We start from the raw sequence: 17747 nt of genomic DNA, 5'->3' as shown, positions 1-17747 counted from the left end.
CATGCATTATGATTTTGGAAGTTTAATTTTCCATTCCTTTCCTAATAAACCCCGACATGCCTTTTTCATAGCAGCTGCACACTGGGTCAAACTTTTATTGTGTTAACCACCACAACCCCCAGGATCTCTTCCCTGTTCAATCACCTTCACCTCAGACCCCATCAGTGTATATGTGAAGTTAAGGCTCCCGCCGCCCCTCAGGTGCATCACTTTACACTTGCTTATACTGAACTGCATTTGCCATTTTATCGCCCATCCCCCCATTTTGAAGAGATCCTTTTGGAAATGTTCTGCCTTTATGGTTCCTTTTTGTTTTAATCACCCTAATTAATTTGGCATTGTCTACGGAACTTGGCCACCTCACTGCTCAACCCCAACTCTAGATCATTTATGAACAAGAAGGACCTGCTTCAATACGGATTCTTAGAGCATCTCTACACCAGCCTAAAACCCCACATTTAAAATGGGGCTTTCTGCTTCTGTTTTAAATGCAGGATCACGACGGTAAATGCGGGATCACAACGGACTCCCTTTACACCTGCTTCCTTCCCTCCCCCTTCCCCCTCCCTTATCTGAATCTTCCATATGTTCCATTACCCAGCCACTAGATGGTGCTGTGGTCTAGCTCCTCTTACTGCAGGGTTTCCTCTTTACAGCACTTGAGCTCCCTCCTGAAATTTAATAGCTCATTATCTCCGATCTTTTAAAAAATGGAATAAAGGTAATTTAGTGCTGAGAGACATCCTCGAGGCTGATGATGCCATCTAAAGCACCCGCAGGAGTGAGCAATCTCAATAGCAGGATAGAGTGAAGAAGCCCTTTGGGACACCCACGGTTTACATCCTCCCATTGTGAGAACAGTCCATTTGCTTCTTTAGTTACTGAACCATAAGAGGGCTTTGGCAATTGAAGACAAGCTGTATTTTTGGAAAGCTCGTCTGTCACTGTTTATCTTCTCTCCAAAGTCACACAGCTTAAGAGCCCTGTTGGAAAAAGGATACCACTGCACTATGTTGAAACTCTTGAATGGCAGGGTGAAAGAATGTTTCTTACACCATATGCTACACCCTCAGTTGAGAGATTACAAGAGGAGCCAGTTCAGCTAAGTAGTCCACCAAGCTCATAATCTGACCCTGCAGTGTTTCTAACTGTCTAACATAGATTCTACTGCTTTATTGCACTGCAACTCGGACACAGACACAGCTCCTCCAATGAGGAGGAGCAGCAACAGTTGAAGGGGCTTCGGGGACAGTGGCAATGGTCAATTCTGCTCCACTTGGCTATCCCAGAATAATTACTTGATCGAGCTGAAGAATCTTTTAAGTGCCTAACATTAAAAAGCTTTAAAAATTAAAAGTAAAACAATTCAAGATCCCCACTTGCAGTAAAAAACAAACCACAGCTACAAGTACAAACCAAAGGAAAACGTAAAAGAAAGGCAGTCATCTATTAAAAGCTCAGGAGAAGCTTTTTAGCTGGCACCAAAAGGACAAAGTGCACATTAGTGGAATGTCCCTGCAGAGAGCTTTCCACAGTTAGGGCACCACCATAGCCCTATCTCACTTCTGATTATGGCACCACCAGGAGCAGGACTTAAAAAATGGGCAGGTTCCCCATTGCTCTCCAAGCAAACTGCACCTCGTCATGAACATGGCGGTACTTAAGGACAAATATCAAAACTGCCTCGCTGAATTGGACCGAAGTTCATCTACTCTCCACAGAGACATCAGGGAAATTTGCAAAGGCCATCCCTCATTGTTTGCCCTCAGCATCTGGTCATATGCTCCCAAATACAGGAGCATGTAAACATGGATGTTCCATATAGCCATAATTGCTGATAGTTGTAAGAAATGAGGAGTCAAATTTATGGAAAATAGATCCCCCAAAGACTTGCTTGTGGAAAGGAATTCCTTATGTTTTCTCTTCACACAAGGCATAGTTACTTGCTGCTTTAGTCTGCTCTGAACTTACTGGCAGGTTCATTAGAGGCACACAGCTTCAATCGACTGGGTCAACTGCTAGAGTCTCCCTGATGCACCATTTTACTTCCCCCATTTTTGCAATCACCCTAGAAGCTGTTGATTGGGAATGGGGTTTTCCCCACATTGTCTTAAGGTAACAGTAAGGGAAATCTATTCATCTGTTCCAAGAATAGAGACTAGCCCTCCAGGGACTGTGCATCTCAGTCTCCCTAGGAAAAGGGAGTCTCTCTTTTTAACTACCCCTCTCCACATGTTAAGGCATGGGTTGACATGCCTACCCAAGGGGAAGCCTCTCTTTGCCATCAACTGGCAGTGTAGGACCCAACCAAGAAACTAAAGCACACACCAGGAAGAAGCAGGATTCTCTCTCCCACCCCAAGACACTCCATAGAAAACCATTTGCTGGGTCCCATCAGCCCTGTTAGCTGAATAACAGTGCACATCCTACTTCCGGAGATCGAAATGCTGAAATACACTTCATTTGTTCATCATTTAGTCGTGTCCGACTCTTCGTGACCCCATGGACCATAGCACGCCAGGCCTTCCTGTCCTGCGCTCTCTCCCGGAGCGTGCTCAAGTTCATATTCATTGCTTCGGTGATGCTATCTAGCCATCTCATCCTCTGCCGTCCCCTTCTCCTTTTGCCTTCAGTCTTTCCCAGCATCAGGGTCTTTTCCAGAGAGTTTTCTCTTCGCATTAAGTGGCCAAAATATTTGAGCTTTAGGGGCCTTTAAAGTTAGGCCCTGCAGTACATACCCTTAAAGCAACCATTTTCAAAACTTCCTACTTATACGCAGGTCTTTCCACATCATTTTGCCTGCAGAGGAACCCTCGTATACCAGCCATGGACCCAGGATCCCAAAACATGGTAGAGGATTCTGGAGCGTGTCCTAGAGCACTGGCCACGCCTGTGTTGGGCTTTACATGACATGACTGCAATCCCTGCCCCCCATATATATGCAAAACAACCCTGTAGACACTGTAGCAGAAGATCAGTAGTGATGGGCAAGCTATTATGGATCTTCTAATTAAGGAATCTCTGATAAGCCTCTAAGAAACGTAAGTTTCATCAGAACCAGTTTGAGGACTATTGCCTTAAAGTAATGCCCTCATTTACAAACAACTTTAGATTGCTGAGGTCTTAATGCACCAAGCCAGTATAAGTCCAGCAATGCCCTACTTCTTGGTGAGGTAACCCACATTATAAGTCCTGTTACCAGCTATTTCTGGTTATAGCGTGTCAACAGCTTTAAAAGCATGTTCGCCGCTAAATATCTGTACTGGTTGGATTTTAGTAAGATTTCTGCCAGTAACCCTCTCATCTACTCTTGTTAAAGGCATGGAGTACAGAGTATATGGCAGCTTCTGATGTTTGTGAGTCAGACCTTTGGTCCATCTAGCCCAGGTTTGTCAACACTGACTGGCAGTAGCTCTCCAGGGTTTCAGGCAGAATTTTTTCCTCAACCCTACCTGGAGATGCCAAGGATTGAACCTGAGACCAGCTGCATGCAAAGCAAGTGGTCTACCACTGAGCTATGGTCCCATGGTAGAACAGCCTTCCCCAACCTAGTGCCCTCCAAATGTGTGGAACTACAGTTACTTTTTGTGTTGGCTGGGGATGCTGGGAGTTGTAGTCCAACACATCTGTGGGGCACTGGGTTGGGGAAGGCTGGAGCAGAAAGTGTAGCTCAGATCCCCAAGCAATTCTCCCACCCAGTGCTGAACATGGCCATGATGACAATACTGGCAAAATATTGGATTCCAGAAAAATACACCATCCTCTACATTCACCACAGATCTTAGAACTCTAGTGTCACCGCTGCTCTGGAAAGATAAACAATCCACCACTAAACCATTGCCTCAGCTCTCCACCCCAACCCACGCTTACCTAATCCTAGTTCACTCCTTCTCTGCAGTTAGGATAGTGGCAAATAGGAAGGGCATCAGCGAAGCCTTGGAGATTTCTTCTCCATTACCCCAGTAATTCCCAACACTTGATGGAGCAGGCGCTCGAACCGCAGTGCCATCGCGATCAGAGGCTGCCTATCTCTGGATCCCGAGCAAGCGAACAGAGGGCCACGCTTGTGACCACCGCAGGAGGCAAATGACTGGTCACTTTTGGCAACGGAGGCTGACCTTTGGGGTTGGACCCAGCATGGCCATCCTTATGGCCGTCGTTATTCACACCCTACCTACCGCGGCGGAAAGGGTGGGATCCAACGAGTTAGATCCAATGCGAGTCTAACGTAAGCCCCATCCGTTGCAATGGGTCTACTCTAAGTAGGACCAACACTGGAAAAATGCAAGCCCATGCTCCCACTTCCACTCGCGCCACACCAGCTGCTGGCCCTACTGGGTCATTTTTGCAAGCCTAATTTCTCACCCACCTACGTCCGAGCGCCCTTCTTGTTGAATAACACCCAGCTCCCGAGTCAGTTCTTACCCAGGCTGGAAAGCGAGAGGAGCCGCCGCCCGACCTCTGCTGGACCGGCCGTGGAAACAGAACCCCAGAGGTGGCTGAGAGTGGTGCGGGTGCCGGAGATACTTATGCGCTAGAAGGCCAGAGGCGGGGTAGAGGCGTGATTGGCGGGGCTGGCGGCCATTGACCGCGCAGCAAAACACATCCAGAACCCAGCTCCCATTGGATACGGCACAATCCCTAGGGGCTGGGGTGGCTGGCCGGAGCGTGCGTTGCATGTTGGGAATTGGAGGCCGCAATTCCAAAATAGTCTCCCATGGGTGTGGTGGCGTGTTCGGAATGCACCATTGAATGCTATGGCGTTTGCGTCGGAGGGGTGGGGGTGTGTATGACTCATTATAGCGTAATCCTGCGCATGTTTCCTTCAGAAGTAGGTCCCTCTGAGGTTAGTGTCCCACTCCCTGGGAGGTGGTGTATAGGCTGCAATCCTATATATCCTTACATGGGAGTTTGCAGGGGGGCAGCCGTGTTAGTCCCTTGCCGCAAAAACAGCAAAGCCTCTTGTGCCACCTTAGACAGTAACGCATTTAGGATGCAACGCTCTGCATGTTTAGGCAGAAAAAAGCCCTACAACTCCCAGAATTACCCAGTCAGTATGGGAGATGTAGGACCTTCTGCGACTAAAAATACTTTTTTTTTTTCTGTCTAAACGTTTAAAGGATTGTGCCCTTATTCTGGTATAAGTGTTCCAGCGAGAGCCAGTGTGGTGTAGAGGTTAAGAGTGTCAGACTGGGACTCTCGAGTTCAAGGTTCTAGTCCCCACGCCAGCCATGCAGCTGACTGGGTGCCTGGACACTCAGCCTTGTTGTGAAGATAAAATGGGGAGGGGGAGGACCATGTAAGCCGCCTTGGCTTCCTTGCAAGAGAAAAAAAGGTGGGATAATAATGTAATAAAATAAATTGTATTTATTTATTTATTTCATTTCTATACCACCCAATAGCCGAAGCTCTCTGGGCGGTTCACAAAAATTAAAACCAAACAACACACAAAACAATTTCAAATATATAGAACATTAAAACCACAATATAGCAATACAACCACAATAAAACCTAGCAGCAGTGCAGGAGTTTAAAATACAGATTTAAAACAGCAAAGCTAAAAATTTAGAAAGCTAAAATGCTAAAATGCCTGGGAAAATAAAAAGGTCTTCACCTGGCGCCGAAAGGAATACAATGTAGGTGCCAGGAGAACCTCAGTAGGGAGCTCATTCCAGAGCTGGGGTGCCACAGCAGAAAAAGCCCTCCTTCTAGTAGCCACCCACCTCATTTCCTTTGGCAGGGGCTCACGGAGAAGGGCCGCTGACGATGATTGTAAGGTCCGGGCAGGCACATATGGGAGGAGGCAATCCTTCAGGTAACCTGGCTTCAAGCCTTTAAGGGCTTTGAATGTTAACACCAGCACTTTGAATCGGGCCTGGAAATGGACTGGCAGCCAGTGCAGCTGGAAAAGTACTGGCATAATATGAGCTCGCAGGCCAGCCCCTGTTAACAATCTTGCTGCCCTATTTTGGACCAGCTGAAGTTTCTGGACTGTTTTCAAAGGCAGCCCGATGTATAACACATTGCAGTAATCGAGACGAGAAGTTATCAGAGCATGGATAACTGTAGCTAGGCTATCTCTGTCCAGATAAGGGCGTAGTTGGTATACCAGCCTAAGCTGATAAAAAGTGCTCTGTGCCACTGAGTTCACCTGTGTCTCAAGTGACAGTTCTGGATCCAAAAGCACTAACTGAATTCTGGAATCTACTTCTGAATAAACACGTACCAGATATATTCTATGCTACAATCCTATGCACACTTGAGAGTAAGCCTCATTGAACTCAGTGGCGCTTACTTCTGAGTTGACATGCATACGATTGCTCTGCAACTTCAATGTGGTAGTAGTATCTTTATTGCTTGGAGCCATAGGCCACCACAATATACATAAAAAGAAAACAGTAGAGCCATATTTATATAAAGAAGCATACCCTTATCCAGCAGAAATATCCCTCCTAAGCCGTTTGGGATCTGGCATGTATTTTTCTTGCTGCGGGGTCTGTTGGACAGGACTGGAGAATAATGGCAAGAAACAGAGGGAACATCTTAGTAAACAGTGGGAAACATCCTCAACCTCCCCAGTCTCACAAATACAAAGTATTTGATGGACTGGAGAATTATCAAATCTCCCCTCCAAAAAGGCAGAAGACATATATTGAAAGTGTAATGCTGTGGATGATTTTCTTACAGGGGCCATTTCTTACAGGGGTAAAGAGTTATAAAGTAGCTCTCCAGACCAAAAGACATCTTATTAAGTCCACTGAAATGAATGACAATAGTAGTCATGTCAGCTGCAAGAAAATGACAAAATCTGTATTGGTGTAACATCGTTAATAGGCCAGCTCAAAGGTCACAAAAATATGTAAGCTTGCAAGATTTCTAAATCTCTTTATCAGGCAAGATGTTACAACAGCAGATTGGTGTGGGGGGGGAGTTGGAAGCTGATGATGTTGAAGTCAAGATGTTTGCATAGTCAGAAAAAGATAAAGAATGGAGGAGGAAGGTTTGCAGACATTCAAATTGGGCTCTGTCAGATGATGTGATGGTTTGAGGTTTCAGTGTCCCTCGGACCACTAGGAATAAGAAAGTAGCAGACAACTGCTGAGCCTCCATTTTTGAAAATATAAAATCCAGCTGATAATTCATGGTAGAGCCCAGTTAGAATGTCTGCAGACCATCCTCCTCCATATCATCTTAAGACTCTGATTTAGTCAATCTCTTCCTTCCTCCACCCTTGTCTGCTATTTTGCCATCCCCAAACAAACTTCATTTGTAATATCTTGCCTGATTCTAAGATCTGGAGGTCTCAGACGCTTGCACATTTTGGTGACATTTCAGTTGGCCTAATAAAGATAGGACACTAAGATGAATTTTGACATTAATGGCTGTAGGAGCACCTGATTAGGATGAATCTGAATAAATGCTATTGAATTTAGCAGGATTTATTTCTGACTAAATATGCTTAGGATTGGGCTGTCAGACTGCAATCTTATACGCACTTATTTGAGAGTAAGGTTGCAATCTTATGCATGTTTAGACATTAAAAAAAGTCCTACAAGTCCCAGCATTCCCCAGCCAACACAACTGGCTGGGGAAAACTGGGACTTGTAGGACTTTTGTTCTGACTAAACATGCGTAGGATTGCATCTTAAGCCCCATTGAAAGAGTTGCCAAGTGTTCCTAATTTTTATAGGTTGTTCATATTTTGGAAACTTTGTTACCAAAAAATGGACAAAGTTTCTCCATATTTTCTCATAAAACACAAAATCAAAATTGGCTAGCAGAAAAAATAGAGATCTTTTGATATGGTGCAGTCTACATGCCTATTGAATTTGATGCCAGAGAGAGGCATTTCCTTTGGTGCAGGGAAATATGAACACAGATTTGAACTACGGGAAAGAAACATGTTCTAAGAAGAAAAACGTGCAGGGTCATATGAGTTTGTGTTTTTCGGAATCCCATCCACGCTGCACTGAATTAAAGAAAGGAGACTTCATTTGTTGTTCTTCTTGTCATGTTATCACTGAATGTTATTATTGTCATGTTATTTATATGTTATTTATTTATGTTATATGTTAACATATTGTCATGTTATTACTGGGTTATGCATTACTTGCCAGCTAAATAGTTAGCTATCTTAACTTATTGATTTTTTTTCCCCTGTCATGCAGCTGTGAAAGGCACAGGAGCCCTTCCAGAAAAAGATGGTAACCCTTATCTCCTTACAGCATAAGGAATCCCCCTGGTTCTAGGCCCCTTCCAACCCTATGATTCTATGGTTCTATGGATTCCTTTCTCTTCTGTTACATTCATTCTGCAGAAAGTGTCCAGGAAGGAGAAATGCTCTACAAATTTAGAATTGTAAGTTGATTAAAGGCTTTAAAGCATCAAAGCCTAACCACCATCCTTGGAATGTTTTCTGAAATAAAAGCTGCTCCCACATCCCATGAAAATATTTTTCCTTTTGTTGCGTATTTGCCACTGACCAGCATAGCTCCATTGGATACATCAGAAAACTGAATGTCAAACAGTGCTCCCTGCTGGATAAAAACTGAAATTTTAATTAGGCTTGAGACTGAAATTTTAGTTTGGAAAGTATAAGAATTTTGATTTTGATTTTTTAAAAATATATATTTCATCCCTCCTTAACTAATCCTCTCCCAATTCAGCATTATCATTTGAATGATAGCTATATAGGCTATACTCTTACGAGTCCCCTGGACTGCAAGGAGGTCAAATCAGTCAACCCTAAAGGAAATCAACCCTGAGTGCTCATTGGAAGGACAGATACTGAAGCTGAAGCTCAAATATTTTGGCCACCTAATGCGAAGAGAAAACTCTCTGGAAAAGACCCTGATGCTGGGAAAGACTGAAGGCAAAAGGAGAAGGGGACGGCAGAGGATGAGATGGCTAGATAGTATCACTGATGCAATGAATATGAACTTGAGCACGCTCCGGGAGAGAGCGCAGGACAGGAAGGCCTGGCGTGTTATGGTCTATGGGGTCACGAAGAGTCGGACACGACTGAACGACTGACCAACAACAACATTAAATATATATTCTCCTTTTTTAAAAAAAATTGAAGACAAAATAGGTTGAGGTAAAATATCTCCCAATTTATTATCTAAGCTTCCAAATTAACCAGGCACATGAACCTAATTCAGTTTAAATGTATCCACTCTGACTGCACAGATCAATATTTCCTCCTAATCAGGCAAACAACCCATTGAGAAGGTTGAAAAGTATAAAATGTATTACACAGTTTAAATTATGTTTGAAATATCCAAACTAGTCAAATTTGAACATTTGAGAGAAGGCACATCATATTTTGCCAGCTTTACAATGCAATCCGATACATGTCCACTCAGAATTAAGCCTCATTGTTAAAAGTCTCTGAGCCTGCCATGTTGCTGCCTGAAGTGAAACAGCAAATAATACCTCCTCTAATTCCCAAAGTCAAGATGCATAGTACCCAAGGCTGACCAAATTATCCTGGCAGAAAATCCCACAAGCACTTCTCTCTGGGCATAAAAATACAGCAATAGTAAATCAAATAACCAACAATCTGCAGCCCTTTCGTAATATCCTGGATAAGCTGCCTAATTTGCCTCACCCCACTTAATAGTAGAGCCAATTTTAATTATTCTCCTTCAATTACATTTATGAAAAATAGATGTAAGTTAGATAGATATAACAGCTTTTTATGGTGTAATGTGTAAACTGGGAGGTTCTCAGGAGAAGGTGATTTAGGCTCATTTTACAGACTCATTTAGAGAGCAAGCCTATGGCCACTAGACAGTGTCTAGATGACCACAGGGTTTTTTGGTTTCTGGGAACCGAGCTTGGAGCCAGGGCTCCGAGCTCAGTTCCCAGAAACCCTGGTCCCCCCCCCTCCCCCACTGCCTTTTAGGCGGCATGGTTCTTCCCTGTCTCTGCACTTGTAACCCCAGTGTGGAGCGGGAGAAAAGGGGCTGTTGTGGGGGCAGGGAGGGGAGGAGACCACGGAAATGTTGTTATGACGCTTCCTATGACCCGTCTGGCCTCCCCCCATGCTCCAACATCCCCAGCTAGACAGCCAAAATCAGCTGTCTAGTCAAAGATGAAGGGTGACTGGAGCATGGAGGAGAGGATCTCTTCCACACTCCACCTGCCCTGCACTGGATAGTCAGCTGCCTCCGAGTTCAGAGGCGGCTGACTCTCCCAATAGAATTGCGCCCTTAAAGTAATTTTTTGGGTTAGATCATAAATTGAAGAGTGTTACAGATCTGGCTTTAGCTGAGTGTATTCAGACTCTAGTTCTAGTATTTAGGAAGCCTTTGGCTGCCATTTAACTATCTACAGCTGATCAATGCACTTCAAACAAAGAATACACCAAAAAGCATTTTAGGTGGATTCAGTTTTGTTTTGTACTAATCAGAATTAGTAAAGGAAATTTTTTTTGATCCATTTCTTATTTTTATTAGAAACATAGGGAGGGGGAATCTAAAAACAATCCAAAACAAGTGGAAATGCCTGGTTCCCAAAGGGGGCAGGTCAGCAGAGGCACTCCACTGACTTGTCCCAATCCAGAAACAAGCGTTTCCACTCATTTCCAGGGTTACTTTTAGAACCACTAATTCTGTGTTGCGCAACTGGTCACTCCCGCTGGCGCAACACAATCAGTGGGAGTGTTGCAGCCCGGTTGGAGGCTGCCCCGTTTTCCCCTAAGCCTCTTCTTGTGTACACAACATGTATTTTATGAGCCTTTAAGTTCATATGTTTTAATAATAGATATTGTAATATGGAAATTTAGGGCTGGACCAAGACATTGTGCAGGTTGAGTCAAAGAGCAAGATGGTGCCCCTCCCATTTCATGTACAAAAGCTGACTGGGCTGGCGATTGAATCTTCCTTCAATACTGGCAATGGGATAGCATCCTCCACTGCACCTGAAAGCAGCAGGCTAGCTAAGGGGTCACAAGGCAGGCTGTGTGGCACCCAGCTCTCTCTCCCAACACTTAACTGCCACCTCCCAGCATTTGCCACCTGAGGCAGCCACCTCACTCTTTCTAATGGCAGGGCCAGCCCTGTCAAAATTTCTTATATTTATATTAATTAAATGAATTCAATAATGTAAAATAACACTATTATTCTTTAATTCTCAAAATGTTTGATAACATCTGGATATGATCTAGGAAAGATTTTCTACTGAAAATAATATCCCAGTTATTATTAAGGTTCAAAGGACTAAATGAAAAGAGTTAGGGCCAGAGTATATCACACTCTCCAAAGATCTGTGGATGAAAATAGGTGCCACATACCTACTCTTACATCATCCGAGCCCCTGTAATTACACTTGGTACAAGGGTCTTTTCTGGCTGTCATTATGTCATATTCATTTACTCTTCAAGGGCACAATCCTATGCATGTTTGGACAGAAAAAAAGTCCTACAACTCCTTGTACCTTGCATATGCTTATAGTGTTCTTGATACTTGTACTGAAGATTCTGAAGCTAACGTCTCGTGAATCTTAGCTCAAACTAATGTCCAGCAACACTTGTTTCCTTTCTGTGTTCCTGATGTTGTTTACTAAATTTGTACCTAATGTGGGGATTTTACTGGCTGGGGCAAAACACTGATCTAGAAAAAATTTCCAGAGGGGTAGCCGTGTTAATCTCTTGCAGCAAAAACAACCAAGAATTTTGTGGCACTAAGGGCTTATCTACATTAGGCAACAATCACGCAGCCTTACTGGGGCTTCGTCTTCCACAGTCTTTGTGGGTTTGTGATTGGCACAATACACACACTTCCCCAACACGTTGTTTTTGCCAGTTCCTTCCCATATGTTTCATTTATGCAGCCAGCAGTTGGCGCTGCTATATTGCACAATTTAGATTTATTGCTGCATTTTCAGTGAGTTATAAGATAGCGGATTCCCACTTTAAAACTACGGGAAAGGCATCCGAGGTTGCCGACATCGTGAAAAGCTCCGGCAAACTTCTGTGAGTGATCAGTCAAGAGTGCATGATAAATGCCTCATGTAGAAACGGCCTAACACAATTATTGTGGCATAAGCTTTCATCAAAAGTGCCCACAAAAGCTGATGCTGTAATATATTTGTTAGTTTTTGAGGTGCCATAAGACTCTTTGTTGTTGTTGCTTGATCTAGTAATGTCACTCACAATTTTGCACTGCTGTCTGATAGATCATCAGATAGATTACTCAGATAACAAGTGGATTGTTGTTTATTTGGTCAGTCGCTTCCGACTCCTCGTGACTTCACGGACCAGCCCACGCCAGAGCTTCCTGTCGGCCGTCGCCACCCCCAGCTCCCCCAAGGTCGAGTTTGTCACCTCCAGAATATCATCCATCCATCTTGCCCTTGGTCGGCCCCTCTTCCTTTTGCCTTCCACTTTCCCTAGCATCAGCATCTTCTCCAGGGTATCCTGTTTTCTCATGATGTGGCCAAAGTACTTCAGTTTTGCCTTTAATATCATTCCCTCAAGTGAGCAGTCTGGTTTTATTTCCTGGAGTATGGACTGGTTTGATCTTCTGGCAGTCCAAGGCACTCTCAGAATTTTCCTCCAGCACCACAGTTCAAAAGCATCTATCTTCCTTCGCTCAGCCGTCCTTATGGTCCAGCTCTCGCAGCCATAGGTTACTACGGGGAATACCATTGCTTTAACTATGCGGACTTTTGTTGTCAGTGTGATGTCTCTGCTCTTCACTATTTATCAAGATTTGTCATTGCTGTCCTCCCAAGAAGTAAACGTCTTCTGATTTCCTGGCTGAAGTCAGCGTCTGCAGTAGTCTTTGCACCTAGAAAGACAAAGTCTGTCACTGCCTCCACATTTTCTCCCTCTATTTGCCAGTTATCAATCAAGCTGGTTGCCATAATCTTGGGTTTTTTGAGGTTGAACTGTAACCCAGCTTTTGCACTTTCTTCTTTCACCTTCATCATGACGTTCCTCAGCTCCTCCTCGCTTTCAGCCATCAAAGTGGTATCATCTGCATATCTGAGATTGTTAATGTTTCTTCCAGCGATTTTAACTCCAGCCTTGGCTTCATCAAGCCCAGCACATCACATGATGTGTTCTGCGTACAGGTTGAATAGGTAGGGTGAGAGTATACAACCTTGCCGTACTCCTTTCCCAATCTTAAACCAGTCCGTTGTTCCGTGGTCTATTCTTAACGTTGCTACTTGGTTGTTATACAGATTCTTCAGGAGGCAGACGAGATGACTTGGTATCCCCATACCACCAAGAACTTGCCATAATTTGTTATGATCCACACAGTCAATGGCTTTAGAATGGTCAATAAAACAGAAATAGATGTTTTTCTGAAACTCCCTGGCTTTCTCCATTATCCAGTGGATATTGGCAATTTGGTCTCTAGTTCCTCTGCCTTTTCTAAACCCAGCTTATACAGCTGGCAATTCTCGTTCCGTGAATTGCTGGAGTCTACCTTGCAAGATCTTGAGCATTACCTTACTGGCATGTGAAATAAGTGCCACTGTTCGATAGTTGGAACATTCTTTGGTGCTTCCCTTTTTTGGTATGGGGATATAAATTGATATTTTCCAATCTGTTGGCCATTCTTGTGTTTTCCAAATTTGCTGGCATATGGCATGCATCACCTTGACAGCATCATCTTGCAAGATTTTAAACAGTTCAGCTGGGATACCGTCATCTCCTGCTGCCTTGTTATTAGCAATGCTTCTTAAGGCCCATTCCACCTCACTCTTCAGGATGTCTGGCTCTAGCTCACTGACCACACCGTCAAATCTATCCCCGATATTATCCCTCCTGTACAGATCTTCTGTATATTCTTGCCACCTTTTCTTGCTCTCTTCTGCTTCTGTTAGGTCCTTGCCATCTTTGTTTTTGATCATACCCATTTTTGCCTGGAATTTACCTCCGATGTTTCTAATTTTCTGGAAGAGGTCTCTTGTCCTTCCTATTCTATTATCTTCTTCTGCTTCCGCACATTGGTTGTTTAAAAATAATTCCTTATCTCTTCTGGCTAACCCCTGGAATTTTGCATTTAATTGGGCATATCTCCCCCTATCACTGTTGCCTTTTGCTTTCCTTCTTTCTTGGGCTGCTTCCAATGTCTCAGCAGACAGCCATCTTGCCTTCTTGGTTTTCTTTTTCTTTGGGACATTTTTTGTTGCCACCTCCTGAACAATGTTGCGAACTTCTGTCCATAGTTCTTCCGGGACCCTATCTACTAAATCTAGTCCCTTAAATCTATTCTTCACCTCCACTGCATATTCATTAGGAGTATTAGTGAGCTCATATCTAACTGATCTGTGGGTCTTCCCTATTTTCTTTAGTCTGATTCTAAATTGTGCAATAAGAAGTTTGTGACCTGAACTACAATCAGCTCCAAGTCTTGTTTTTACCAACTGCATAGATATCCGCCACCTTTGGCTACAAAGGATGTAGTCAATCTGATTTCGGTGTCGACCATTTGGTGAAGTCCATGTATAAAGTCGTTACCTTGTCGTGGTGCTGGAGCTTGAGCAGCTCAGTTATGTCATGAGCTAAACCGTGAAGGGACACCCAAGACGGGAAAGTCATGGCAGAGAGGTCAGAATAATACGATCCCTGGGGAAGGAAACAGCAACCCACCCCAGTATTCTTGCCATGAAAACTAAATGGATCAAAAAAAAGAGAAAAGATGTGGATAAGGCCCTACTATTAAGCAGAGTAAGATATCTGCATCTGTCACTGGTGGCAGATATTAGAGGAATGGCAGTGAGGTGTTGAAGGCAGTGTGTGCCGTGTGGCCTGGTCTGCACCCCCTAAGCTCGTCTGCTCCCCTCAGATATGGTGGAGGATGCTGCCTCAAAGCCAGTGTGTTGAGGTAGATTTAACTGCTGCATGCAGGCACCATTTTGTCCTTTATCTCAGGCAGCAAAATATCTTGGACCAGCCCTGCCAGAGGCAGTTTCCCTGTTGCTACAAAGAAGCTCTGGCAACAAAGGGCTGTGTTGGTTGTTTATAAATCCAGGGGACCCGCCTCTCATGCCCTTCCGGCAAATGACAAGCTCTTGGAGAAAGAGGGCGGACGGGGGTGTTTCGTGCCTCCCTTTGTGGCTGTCGTTTGTAGACAAGGGCTCCTTTCTCTCCAGAGTTCCTGATTAAGTGGCTTACAACAACTCTCCAGAAGCCTTTATTATTGTCACCTCCTAGATCTTTATTGGTGAAATGCAACATCACAAATACAGATCTCCGCTGCAATACTTCACGCTTTATCACGATGCGGTCAGACTGCAGAAGAATGACACGGGAGAGGTACAAATGCCAGTGGTATAGCAACCCTGACTGCTCATTGGAAGGACAGATACTGAAGGTGAAGCTCAAATATTTTGGCCACCTAATGCGAAGAGAAAACTCTCTGGAAAAGACCCTGATGCTGGGAAAGATTGAAGGCAAAAGGAGAAGGGGACAGCAGAGGATGAGATGGCTTGATAGCATCACCGATGCAATGAATATGGACTTGAGCACGCTCCGGGAGAGAGCGGAGGACAGGAAGGCCTGGCGTGCTATGGTCCATGGGGTCACGAAGAGTCGGACACGACTGAATGACAGAACAACAACAACAACAATAGCTGTGTTGCAGCACAATTCTATGAATTGAGTCAGAGTCGGAAGCATGTCCCATTGAGTTCAATAGGACTTATTCCCAGGTAAATGTGTCTAGCAGGGGTGCACAACCCTTTCAGTCCCAAGGGCTGCATGTGAGGCTGGATCAGGGATTGCACCCACATAAATAGTTGCACACATGTGCAGATTGCTCCTTCTGCCTTCCTCTTTAATGGGGCTTACTCCCATCTAAGGAACTATAGGATTGTAGCATATATCCCGTTATCTGGGAGTAAACCCCATTGAACTCAGTGGGACTTCGCAGTAGACACATATAAGATTGTGCTATAACAGCATAACATCAGGAGCCCAAATCAAACCACGTGTTACTCCAGAATACAGAGACAGAAAATACACACACAGCTTAAGCTTCTGGTGACAAGTAAAGGCCTCCATTCATTCAGTCGCCGCTGGCCCTGATTCTTCATTGGCGCAGATCGGCAGCACTTCATCGTCTGATATATCAGTGATGACAATAACCCTGCGCACTTTGCATTGGAATCAGGACCGGAGGAAAAGAGCTACACCGGGAATCCTGATCTAAAATCGACCTGCTTTTCCTCTTCTACTTCCAAGGAGGCAGAAAGCCTATGTTGATTCCTGATACTGATATACCTATGGATATCTCCACTCGTTTCCTATCTCTATGCGCTTCCGACGGCACCTCTACGGCAAGGGGCGCGGCGATTCGGGTATGCGTGTTTTCGTCACTTCCGCACAGGGCTTGTCTGCGCCGGCGCCATGCACGGGGAAAGACGGAAGGAGGCTGGTGCCGCTGGGTCCTTGTGCCCGCCCATTAGGGGCCACGTCTCCCGGAAGATGGATCCGGTTAGCCCTGTCTAGGCTGCGGCCTGGCAGCAGCAGCTGCTGCTGCAATTGTCGCCCCCCCCCCCCGACTTCCTCCTCCTCCTCCTCCTCGTCGGTTTGGGCCCGATTTGGGCTCCTGGTTCCAGAAATCCGGGCCGGGCCGGAGTGAGGCTGAGGGTAAGCAGAGGCCTAAAAGACTTGGCTGGGGGTGTGCGTATGAACAGGGATCGAATGCTAACGTAATGTGCTTTCTGCGGCCCCTGACGAGAAGGACTGCTTTGTGCAGCGTCTAGCACACAGGCTTGTGATGCCCGGGGAGCATCCTTCTGGCAAGAGCTTCTGCTAACTGTGAGACAGGTCGAGATCCAGCAGGTGAAGTTTCCTGGCATGGAATGGCAGCAGCATTTCATGGAGGATAAAGGCTCCCAGTGGCTACTCGTCATGACGGCTGTGTGTTACCTCCATTATTTTGAGGCATTATTATTATTGCATTTATATGCTGCCTTTTCCCCTCTTGCAAGGAACCCAAGGCGACTTATGTGGTCCTCCTCCTCTCATTTTATTCTCACGACAACCCTGTGAAGAAGGTGAGGCTGAGAGCCAGTGATTGGCCCAAAGTCACCCAGTGAGCTTCATGGCCTGAGTGGTGACTGGAAACCGAATCTCCCGAGTCCTAGTCCAACTTCTAACCATTACATCACACTGGCTTTTCAATAGCTGTTGCTGGGGAACATAAGTGCGAGGGTGCTATTGCCCTCATGTCCTGCTTGTGGGCTTCCCATAGGTATCTGGGTGGTCATTGTGGGAACACCATGCTGGACGAGATGGACCCTTTGTCTGATCCATCTTGGCTGTTCTTATATTCAGTAGCAGAGAACTTCGCCTGTCGAAGTTCTTGCTGTCATGCAGCTGGGAAAAGCGTACAAGCCCAACCACACAAAAATGGTGGCAACCATACAGTGGCATGCTACTGCCGTGGTAGAAATGTTAATTAACTAGGAGTGAGAAAATGCAACGTCTTTATATAGAGGAGGACGTGTGGAGAGAGGATGATAGGAGGTAGGGATAGTTTAGAGGAAGGTAGTGGAGGTGTTGTGGAAGTGACTGGGTGTAGTGAGGGCATGAGGCAGAAATTAGGTCTGGAACAGGAGGACTGAAGGGAATCTGATGTGGAGGGTTGTTTTAAAAAGTGAACAAAGAGAATAGGAGAAGTGAAGTACTGTAGACCTACTGATGGCAGGAGCTTGTGCAAATGTCAAATGCATGTGTCAGTATTTATGGTTCATATGCCAACCCCCAGTCATGCCCATATGTT

At 45.0% G+C, this 17747-nt stretch overlaps 2 protein-coding genes across 11 annotated transcripts in view; one reads left to right on the top strand and one right to left on the bottom strand.

Annotated features, from left to right (window-relative positions):
- The window catches only part of LGMN (legumain), a 39820-nt gene extending 35319 nt beyond the window's left edge, over window positions 1-4501 (bottom strand). For 2 of the 3 annotated variants that reach the window (XM_084840450.1, XM_084840469.1), the window contains exon 1: window positions 4426-4501. The gene's annotated coding sequence lies outside the window, so the exon portion shown is untranslated. Of the gene's footprint in view, window positions 1-4369 lie in introns of all 3 variants that reach the window. The other variant, XM_084840459.1, reaches the window with a different exon arrangement.
- Window positions 4502-16393: 11892 nt separating this feature from the next.
- The window catches only part of GOLGA5 (golgin A5), a 37702-nt gene continuing 36348 nt past the window's right edge, over window positions 16394-17747 (top strand). For 4 of the 8 annotated variants that reach the window (XR_014788567.1, XM_084840407.1, XM_084840373.1 and 1 more), the window contains exon 1: window positions 16394-16609. The gene's annotated coding sequence lies outside the window, so the exon portion shown is untranslated. Of the gene's footprint in view, window positions 17020-17747 lie in introns of all 8 variants that reach the window. The other 4 variants (XM_084840425.1, XM_084840384.1, XM_084840415.1 and 1 more) reach the window with 3 other exon arrangements.

The sequence above is a fragment of the Heloderma suspectum genome, chromosome 1 (assembly GCF_057233095.1).
Source record: "Heloderma suspectum isolate Gila_16-S chromosome 1, 16-S_ref, whole genome shotgun sequence".
In the NCBI taxonomy this organism is placed as follows: Eukaryota; Metazoa; Chordata; class Lepidosauria; order Squamata; family Helodermatidae; genus Heloderma; species Heloderma suspectum.
The sequence above is the reverse complement of the archived record's forward strand: the minus strand, read 5'-3'. Positions and strand labels throughout refer to the sequence as shown.